Source organism: Anticarsia gemmatalis, chromosome Z, assembly GCF_050436995.1.
Source record: "Anticarsia gemmatalis isolate Benzon Research Colony breed Stoneville strain chromosome Z, ilAntGemm2 primary, whole genome shotgun sequence".
NCBI lineage: Eukaryota > Metazoa > Arthropoda > Insecta > Lepidoptera > Erebidae > Anticarsia > Anticarsia gemmatalis.
In genome coordinates, this window is record NC_134776.1 from 1,767,168 (window position 1) to 1,778,897 (window position 11,730).

The following is an 11,730-nucleotide window of genomic DNA, read 5'->3' on the forward strand; positions in this document are numbered from 1 at the left end:
TACATTTCTGATTGAATAAGGTTCTGCCACTGATTGAATAAGATCCTGCTCTTGTTATGAGCAGCAAGTATACTGCGAGGGTGGTTTTTCATAACAATTAGGCTTACTTTGATATATTGTGAATTTGGCTTGTGTATTTAACACTGTACTCAAACTATCTTATAAAATAGCGGCAATGTCACTACAGAGTAGATGTTAAGTTTTCATATACATTAAATGAAGTTTAAATATTATCTTGATTTCTTTTGATTTACTATGCAATTACTTAATTAGCTGGGTATTTGAATATTTTTTAACCCTTTAGGAAGTATTTTGGCTGTAAGTATAATGCAAATAAAATCAAACATTTCATTTAATAAGTACCCACACCCACAAACTAGTTACAATAATCTCTTGTAGTAATATGTAAAATTTTACATTTTATAGACTGAAACTGTTACGATTTCTGTGAAAATAAGTTTGCTATAGATGCACATTGCAATTTTTCTAACAATGCTGTAAAAATTAGGGGCTAACTGCTGAAATAAGTTACTTACTTTTACATTGGATGTAATATTACACCAATGTAATATACACGTAACGCCATCTATTATCATTTATTAGAAACAAAATCTTTATGATTAAGATAAGTTCTTAATCTGGGGGCACGGAAGTGCCCCCGCAAGTCGAGCAAAAAAAAAGCGGCACGGCCGTAACATCCTTTTCTCGAAGCAATTTGGGCTATTTTTGACACCCCTATAATTTCGTTGTGGATTAAACAAGAAGCCTGGATTTTCAGCAATTTGTTGTTCTGCAGGCATTTTGAAATATATTTTTTAAAGTATGTTATTATTTGATAACGTCAACATGTTTCCGACGGGCGCGGTGTTCACGAAATGGTATTTTACTAATAATTTGATATTAAATGAGTCTCTCACATATTTTTATTCTCTAACGCTTGGTGCCAACAATTATTTATTCATCTTTTATTTCTACATTAACAGTAATATTTTACTAGTTAATTGTTTACTCGTCTATACAGATAGGCCTACCCGTAACTAATTTTAGTTCATAAATATTACTTTCCAATAATTAAATCGCTATTAATTATGTATGTATATCCAAATTAAAGTTTCAAATAATGATATCGTCGATAATACGAAACAAATTGAGTATTTTATTATGGAATAAGTGTTTTGAATATAATTTTGTTTTATATTATGTCTCGTTATTACCTTTTCAAGCATTTTTTTAATACTTAATAATTAGTAGGTATCTACTCCTTAGCTGTTGGATCGTAATTCTTTATCTTATCTTAAAGTACTGATCTTTTTATGTCAAATCTCACTCCTTTTCTAGATTTTCCTTTACGTATATTAATCTTAATGGTGTTATAATGTTTTATAACTGTATTTTATATGTATAATGTCAGTTTAGCAAATGTGTGAAATAATTGCAAATTCTGTTTTTACCTTCCGATGCTTTTCTATGTTTGGTGTATTCGGTTAATTTTTTTTTTTCTACAGGTATAACCTTTTCTATTCATTGATTAGATTGCTACCAAAAGGTAATCCAGCATACTTGCTTTTATTTGATAAAATGTCACAGAATAGTCAGTTTCTTTCCAGAACCTATTTCACAAAGACATTTTGTAATTTACTAAAATCTTTCAGCACGCTTTGCTTTTCTGGGAAAGCTAAAATGAGAGATTCTTTACTCCTTGAGTATTAGGAAGCTAACTTATCTCTAGATTCAAGATTCGTCTTATTCTAGATTAGTCTTTGGCTTAATTAGCTATATTAAAACGAAACTTTATTAGATGCGGAAGATTATTAGTTTGCAATAATGTTCAGTGCATCTAACTTTCCTTTAAGGAATAATATTTTAATAATAGTATTTAATATTAAAATGCAATGGATGAGACAAGTTCAGGAACGCAAAAAATTCCGTACTGAGAGGGAGGCCTATTGTTTTACTCAACAGTGTGTAGAAATGGGCTGAATAGATAGATAGAATATTAAAAATAATTACACATGACTATTTACCCGACAAAGCGTATATAGAATTACCCGCAACAGTAATTATTTTATAGTTCACATTAAAATTTCAGTCTCTAATGTAATTAGTTTTTGGTTGCAACTTATTTTACGTTTAAACTGATATTTGTAAATCGAAAAGAGCGGTTTATAATTTTGTTACAAAATTAATCATTTTTAATAGAATTAGTGAGTAGTAATTTTCTGTAGTTTTAAATGTGTAATGATCAACATTGAGGTCGTTTTTGTACAGCTTTTTGGCTTTCCTGACTTTATCATATTAGTTAATATTAGTTAGTATATTTAAAAATAAGATTTTGATATACAATTGACTGCCAATTTCTTTAGTAACAGTTGCCTTTGCTTTAACCTTTACGAAAAAATTTAATACATTTCAGCCCAGAAAATCATGACTTATTCCTATAGGGGTAGGCAGAGACTACAGATCACCAGTTACGATCCTTACAAACTTCAAAATGAATATCGATGGCAATAACAGTTCAAAGTATATGCATCGCGAAAGTTTAAAGGTCACAAGTGCACCCCACTTGGTGTGGTTTGACTCCCATACATAATAAACGTTGACGGACAGACAGTTGTATCAGGCCTAATTGTCTTTGAGCCCTCCACTTCTATTTATAGTGGAAGAAAATGGAAATCGAAGTCTTTGCAGCGTTTGTGCTACCGCAGTTAAGTAGTTATCTTGCTAATAGAGGCATTATTTTATTAATTTTGTTTACTCTAGTTATCAGTTTGTGATTTATGTAGAGTTAGTTTGTAGTGATTGATATGTGTCAAAGAATATTACTTATTATTTAGTTAAGAACATGTTGTTTTTGTGATCTGATTTTTGTTTAACAAATATACTATTACTATTAGATACATAACATTACGCCTCTTGTACCCGAAGGTGTCGGCAGAGATGTAGCGATTAGCGAAGATTGTATGACTAGCTAGGTAGTCTTAGGCAAGGCAAGATCGAAAAAAAAATGTTTTTTTGACGAAAGCCCGGGGGCCCACTGAACTCGGGGGCTCTACTGCGCCACACCGCTCGACCATACCTTAGCTACGCCGATGGAAATACGCGTTTCGTTATAACAATGTTAGTTCCATGTAATAGGAGGCGAGCCTATTGCCTATTTATTTATGTACTGGACATATCGATTTTTTTTAATTTCTAATGAATAATAATAATTCAGACTTTATTGTTATGCTAGTTGAAGTTTCAATTTAGCGTTTTGGCTTTGAAGAGATAAAGGGGGTGTTTAATATGGTTAAAGAGAAGTTTAATATCATTGCGGTGTTAGCGATGTAGGTGGATTATGGAGTTGTACGGTGAGTGCTGGCATTGCACTAAAAGATAGTGTATTCAATTCCTATGTGCAACAAATACTTGCATAAATCTAGTTGTGTAGGGCACGAAACATTACTAACTTAGCGTGATATTTGTTTAAAATACATAGACGTAAGTGCTTTTTGCATAGTTTAGACAACAACTCAACAATATTGTTCTGTACAAGTGCCTCTATATTGTAGGGCTTCTATTGTACTTTAGTCTTAGCCTGAAAAGGATTAGGCTCTAGTCCACTATGCTCGCTAACTTCGGCTAGCCAGAATTTACGCATCACCTGTGATTGTTTTGAAAGCTTTTGCTAAACTCCTACCTGTGTTAGAACTAAAATTATTTTAGGTTCAATTTAGAAATATGGTTTTCTAACCTGCCTGGTATGATGAACTGTGCCCTTGACGTTCTTTAATGCTAAGAGACCTGTGCTTAGCAGCTTATAATTTGGGTTAAATATTTTAATTAGTGGTATAAATATTATGACGGTGGCCAAGTTTGCAAAGCAATATTGCGCTATGAGACGAACCGCATATTAAAGTGTTAGGGTATCTATTCACAGGAATTATTAAAATCTTGTGAGATCTGTGAGGTATGTAGTCTCTAGTACTTGTAGTTTGTGATACCAATGTTGATAAATCCCGTTTTTCGGAAAGCCTTATAAATGAAGTTAGCCGCCCCTCGAGTTTTACCAGTATATGTGCCATTGTGATTACTACGTCTCGTTAGCATCATCTTCTTGGTCGCTGGAGCATGTTAAGCAGCCTTTAACCATAAAAAGGTTATATGCTGTTGTTTTTATAAAAACTGGTAGTTGAAAAGATGCGCATATACAGGGGTCATTCGTATTCAGGGTCAATAAAAATTATAGTTGGTTACTTTACCTTATCTATTGGTTGACTAAGCTGATCCTTTTTCCTACTTCTTTTTTTATTTCAAATCCTCGGTACTACCATATCATCTTATTATTTAAAGTTAGAGAATCAAATATAGTTTTCTTTTACCGTTGATAGTACATGGCAGTGACAGTACATTTGTAAAACAAATTACTTGGTACAGTTGTGATCACAGGTAGAGACAGTACTTTGATACACAAACATAGCAATGCAGTGCAATGCAATATCTGGCCATGATGTTACGTTTATTAAGTCCTACGAAATGTGAGATAAATTGAGTTTTGTTGCTATTTGTGGATGATTTTTGTGTTTGATTGCAAGTTTGTAATAGAGATAAGTATAGATTAATATTCTGGAATGATGGTTTTAGTAAATAAACTTTATTTAAATAAACTCGCAAACGGTCATCTGATTTCAAAATAAGCAGAGTTCATCATAGGGTAAACAGATAACTAAATAACACACTTATATGCTTCTAAATTCATACCTATAAAGATAAATTTACAACCAGTCTCAGAACACGTACTTGTGCTCGTCACATAAATGTTTGTCCCAGGTAGGATTCGAACTCACCACACGCGGCGCTACGGTTACTGTGGCGAGATGACCACGTTAACCACTGCGCCAAACGTGCAGTTTTAATTTAACTGGTCTCCCATGGTGAATGATTGTGGATTCGACATCTCCATAGAATTTTAATATTTGTTTGATTAAAGTATATGCTTAGTCTACTTTCAAACGGCGAAGAGACTTGAGATAGATACTTCTTATTGAAAGACACTCGAAAGTTTCCCTCATGATTAGCGTTCACGTACCCTACAATAGGACAACAAGATACGGACTGTAAAATGTACGATTACCATAATAATTGTAAACTTTTGTTGGTAGAATAATATTAGGCAATAGGTAAAGATGTGAGGCAATAAGCTTGGGATATATTTTACTATTCTAACTGTTATGAATACTTGTATTTCACACTGTAGTTACTTAAATTATTGAACACTGTCTCTTAGAGAAGGTATAAAGTAATTGACTACTACTCCATACGGTTATTATGACGCAACTAAAAAGTTTAACGTTGTGGGCTCACTGTTTTGTTTTGGCAAACTTAGACGCGTAAAAAGTAATTTGGCGTAGTATTTTCCGAATGTCTTCGAAAAATTAAGTAACAATTTTTTATTTATGACTGCCTCCGTGGCGCAGTGGTTTAGGTCACCACGCCGATACCACTGCATCGGGAGGTCGTGGGTTCGATTCCCACACGGAGCAATTATTTGTGCGACCCACAAATAATTGTTTCGGGTCTGGTTGTGCTTTGTGTCCGTTGTTTGTATGTTTGTAAAAGTCCCCGCGACACAAGAGCAATTCTTAGTGCGGGAGTTGTCTTTTAAAAAAAAAATAAAAAAAAAATAAATAAATATTTTTTCGCCCGATCCTGGATTCGAGCCTGAGACCTCTACGTGGTAGTCGTAGTAGTGGTAGTCGTGGTAGTTTAGTAGCATACACTACTAAATACAGACGAAATCGAGAGATTTCATACTTATTTCTTTCATTCATTTTATGTTGCACCTATGACGTCAGGCTAGTAACGGAAACATTAACATTTTGCAGTTGCATTTTCACAATCCCATGCGTTATTAATGCTCACCTATGAAGATGGCTAGACCACAGGCTGCATTTGATCACATTTACTTTCATAGCGCTTCAAGAGAATTTGTGAAAAATGTATAGAGTACATAAATGAACTTGTTTATCATAACAAGTGTGACCTGTAGCTCGATTGTCTATCACTATCGACTATCGACAACCAGCTATCTATCGAGAAAATTTACATGGAAATCCGAACAGCTCCTCTAACGGGCATCGTAGCAACTAATTTTGCAGTACATTTTAAATGTCAAACTTTCGTTACTTGACAGTGCCGAGTGCGGAGAATCGCGCTCCAGATAGTAGCATATACCGAGGTAAGTACGAATATAGTCCCGTATTAAATGGTAAATCGTACTTATCGTTTGAACATTGTCGATTCCCGAAATTAAACTGTCTGTTAACTATCCGCTGATTTGTAAAAGCGGAACCCTTGCAGGCTTAGCCATTACCTGTCTATAGCAGTTTCCTAATAATAATATTATGCTAGATATTTCAGGGTACATTTTTTTATGTCGAACCACTTATGCACATGATTCCTAGTGCATTCTAATATAACTATTTTTATTTCGACATAAATATAGTCAAAAGCGATATTTTATACAGTTTTACATTACTCCAGTCATCAGCGAGAAACAAAAATCATTTAAAACATTGGAGAACGGAATCGCTTCTGTAATTTGATGCATACCTCCTGTTTAGTAGGTCCAGTGTGAGCTCTGCTCAACCAGGCTGTGGTCGACGAGGCCTTTAATTAAAACTGCCTATATTGTTTTAATTACGAGTACGCGATGGGCCAACGTCCACAGATTTTCGTGCAGAGGCTGAAGCATATTATTATTAAACTTTATGATTACGTTTGGGTTACTTTATTCGCAATGCATGTTACTTAGTAATAGTGGATATAGAAATTAGTATACATTATACAGGCAAAAAAACGTGAAGACTTTCGATTCGGTGATCGAAGTCAACAGTAGCAGTAGCTAGCTGCCATGAAGTTTTAGGTTAGATATTTTGGCCGGGAAACGATATCGTGTTATTTGTTAAGATTTGAGTTTCTGGGACTCGGCTTCAGATTTTTTTCTGGGAAAAGAGCCATCGATTATAAAGGAATTCTAGCATGCTTAGTCCCGAGATGATTAACTTAAAGTACCTCTAGATATTAAAGTACTTTTATAGCACCCTTTAGAAGGCATAATCATGAAGTATGAACGAATTTTGCACCATTGTGCAGAAAGTTCTGTATATTTTTGATTGCATCCTAGTGTTGGGCGAGGCCGCCGCGTCCGCCGCGGCTCTCGAGTCCATAGAACAAATATTGATTGCATGCGAGCCTGCAAACTAAATGCCAACCCTGCATTGTACACTTTTATACAAATAATACTCATTTACATATTTATTGAAATTATTATAAACGTGATGAGTTGTTCATCAATTTCATAGTTTGGTAAAAATAAATTGTTATACCGGTTTGTTGCGGTCATTCTACGTGCATAAAAATGTGGCTCTTGTTAGGTTTAGAAATATTTAATAAATTATGATTACTGTACATACTACTTACTGTATATTAAAAATAATTTTAAAGATATGGAATGTTACATAAATAACTTTTACATAGTCAAAGTCACACTTTGTTGATATGGATACTTGCTACAATGGCCGCAAGCTTATTTTGATTAACTCACATCGCATAGAAAAGTTTATAAATAGTTACTCTTTACGTTTAAAACTCTACTTATAACTCCTACACAGCGGTAAGTACATCTGCTAAGGAATCCTGATTAGCATAGTTATAGGAAATAAACTAACAATGCTATCAAATTCGTTCCGTCAAACTGAAAAAGGTAGTCCTAATTAAAGTATTTGTAAAACGAAGAGACACAAAATCTTTTCACTCAAACCGATATTGGACTGCAATTTGGTTCCTTTGCTTCAATTTGTGAGAGGACAGGACAATAGTCCGTTTGAATTCAAAGTCTTTGCTTCGTTGCAGACTCCGGCGGACTCCGGCGGACTAAGGCGGACTAGGGCGGACTACGACAGACAGCGAGCTCTTCTCTCGCAGACATAACTCGTTTTATTATTTGTTTGCGACGAACAGGGCGCTAAATGGATCGAGGGTGGACTAAGCATTCAGCGCCGTTTTTCGTTATTTAATTTCGAATGGAGAGTGTTGAATGATATTTTTTCTTTGATTGCGTCTGTTTCTAAGTGGCTTATTTTTGTAATCCCATCAGTGCTTTGAAGTAGTATTCAGATATGAGGGTGAGATGTGTAATGAATATTGAGCCCTATGTCGAGTTGTAAGGAAAATGTACGGGTGTGTGGGGAGAGCATCATAAAATTGTTATTACATATAATTTTGAAGAATTACTTGTAATTATTGTTATGAAACTAGATAAAAAGTGCATCATAAACTGTTACAAATTATGATAAGTGGAAAGAAGAACATGATATGGGACAGCCTTACGAGTGAAGAAGATTATTGTAATTTAAAAAAAATGGTAAATTTTATCGTAGCCTATATCATTTAAATTTAGAAGACAATCAAGCATTTTAGATTTTAGGCCTAAGTCTAATAACAATTCTCAAAATGTTAGTAAAACTAGATATGATAATTATTTTTGCTTATGATGCTTTAAAAATAGTGTTTAAAGTCAAATAAATAACAACCATATCCACACTACTTAGTAACAGCACTTAGTTACAGCAAGTCACAAGTGATTGCAACTCATGCAGCACTAGGCCTATACTTAGTACTTCGGTCGCCTCCTCGCTAACCAACAGGTATGTGACAAGGCATCATTAGTTCACAGATAGACTTGTTACATTGTGATTGTGTTACAGCGTGTTTGTAAAATGTATAAGCTTTGCCTTTGAAGAATAGAGACTAAGTTGGGGCTATGTTTATGAGGTAAAGCAGTCATGGTGAACACTTTAAGTGAGTCTAAAACTTTTTGTTGGTAATTTAAATAATTTGTAATTTTAGTTTTCACGTCATTAATATATGTCACCAGAAGCTGACTACTTGCAATGTAATCAATGCCGACACCCAAATAAACTATGAGAAAATGCAGGAATAAAACTAGAAACTGCTTGCGGCTTCGTCCGCGTAAAATTTGGTTTTCCCGTTTTCACAACATTTTTTATTGTTCCTCTTGTATTAGTCATAACGTGGTGCTTTATAGCCTTCAAATATTAATCTATTTAACACAAAATATTTTTTTATTTCATTCGAGTAGTTCTTCTCAACAACAACATAAAAAATGTTTCACCTTTATATCCAGTAATAAGTAAGTAATTCGTAGTTTTTTTTTTGCTCTCGCGGTTCAACGTAATAATAATAAATATATGAAATCAAATATTAGTTATACATTTTTAAAAATACCACAATATAACTCTGACGATTACTTTTATACTTCGGCTTATACTTATTATATACTTTTGAGTGCTTATTCAGATAAGTAATAATAATGAGTATAGAGCCTGTGTCATCTGTATTAAATTGATAGATGACTTAGTAATTGCAGTTTACTCGTAATCCACCAGCCTTCTTTACCGTTAAGTCTAGCACAGTTTATCTGAAGGCTAAGTGCGATGACATTACACTATTGTAGGTTCTTGCATACTGCATTGAAAGCGGCCGAGGTCACTACAAATCAATGCGTTAACATGTCAAGAGGTCAATATCTACGAATGTCAACCATTTTGTTGCTGTTTTTTCTTTTCTAATTTTTAAACCCGGCGTTCGGAATCTGGTTTTTGGCAACAAGCTCGCTACCTGTTACATAGGACTAGGTAACATTATAAATGCTGAAACGTGGACATGCTTAATGCAGCTCTGCTTACACCTTTGGGAATAACAGGCGTGATGCTACGTTCTTATTTAAGTACAGATTTTTCATGATTTCTTCACATACAAACATATATTTTTTTTTATTGCGTGCATAAATTCTATATCGACACTACCCCACAGGGTTAACCACTGTTAACTCTTTGACCGCCAGGGTCGGCTGTACTTGACAAATCAGAACGTGCTCACGACGCTTTCGTCGACAAATGTCGACAAATGACGACGTTAAGGTGGTCACCAATGACGCATACCTAACAATAATTAAGTGGTACTTTTTGCGGTACTGTTTCATTATATTTTCTTATATCATGTTAATGTTTTATCGCGTGTTACAGTTTTTTTTATATTGTTAGGGGCAGCGCGGTGAGTTATATGAATAAAATAGCATTGACTTAGCAGCGGCCCTTTGTTGCTCATTTACTGTTTAAGTATTAAGTTTTGTCTTTGCGTATTTTATAACTAACTAGCTGAACCGCGCAGCTTCGCTTGCGTCACATGAGAGAGAATGGGTGAAAATTTTCCCCGTTTTTGTAACATTTTTCGTTGCTACTCCGCTCCTAATGTCCGTAGCGTGATGTTCTATAGCCTTAGCCTTCCTGGATAAATGGTCTATCTAACACAGAATTTTTCAAATCGGACCAGTAGTTCCTGAGATTAGCGCGTTCAAACAAACAAACAAACTCTTCAGCTTTATAATATTAGTATAGATATAAATAAATGTTTTAAAAACTATTAGTATCAGAGACTACAAACTGATCAGTTCATTGACCTAAGAGTGCAACTGGCTAAGAGCGCCCATTGTGCAACAATTAATTCACATGAGGTGGCCAATTGACACTTGCATTGTAAAAATTAATGAAAATAAAAAGTGGAGTTTAAATAAAGCGTATCAATTATTAAAAATAATCAAAGTACATCTATACTAATATTATATAGCTGAAGAGTTTGTTTGATTGTTTGTTTGTTTGTTTGAACGCGCTAATCTCAGGAACAACTGGTCCGATTTGAAAAATTCTTCATTATATAATTATATAATTTATTCATTATATAATTTTATAATTATATAATTTTATAATTTATATAATTCCCTGTTAGATAGCCCATTTATCGAGGAAGGCTATAGGCTATGTATCATCACGCTACGATCAATAGGAGCAGAGTATAAGTAAAAAGTGTTACAAAAACGGGGAAAATTGGGATCCATTCTCTCTTATGTGACGCAAGCGAAGTTGCGCGGGTCAGCTAGTATGTTATAAGACGTATCTCTGCTGACAGTCATTTGAAAGCCACTATGCTGTCCATTGTTTTCCCCCTTAGATTATAGTGATTAATACGTTACGTCAAAGCAGCAATGTACTGAATAGTGACCATAGATTTGACGTATACTAGCTGTCAACTGAGATACGTGATAAGCCCGCAGATTCAATAAGGGTCATTAAAAAGACCCTTATTGAATTAAAAAATCTGATTCGATATAAACCATATTTGAAGAATCTATTTCATGTTATTGCACACATTAACTGATCTAAAAACTACATTCGATTTAGAATTAAAAATCAATAATTACAATTATAAGCGGCGTTATTTCAAGTCATGCTACGGCTCACGGACACAGCCTAGCATAGAGTTAATGGTAGTTAGTAATAGAGTAGGTAGTATCAGCTCAGCCTTTCTTCCAAATTATCGTGAAGTCGGCTTCCAGTCTCTCCGGATGCAGCTGAATATCATAATAGTGGTTACATGGAGCGACTGCCTATCTAGTAATAGTGTAGGGAGTATTCTGAAATTATTCAAAAAACAATAGGTATAATAAAACAAGATAAATAAAAGGATAATGTATAAGCTAGCTCCGAAAGTCGCTGAAAAATTTAAATCTTTCGAAAACCTTTATTCTAAGGCTCGAATATTATTCCATTTAATAAACACTTGACGCTGATCAAAATGACGAAATCCCCCTTATTTTACCTGATCCTGTTG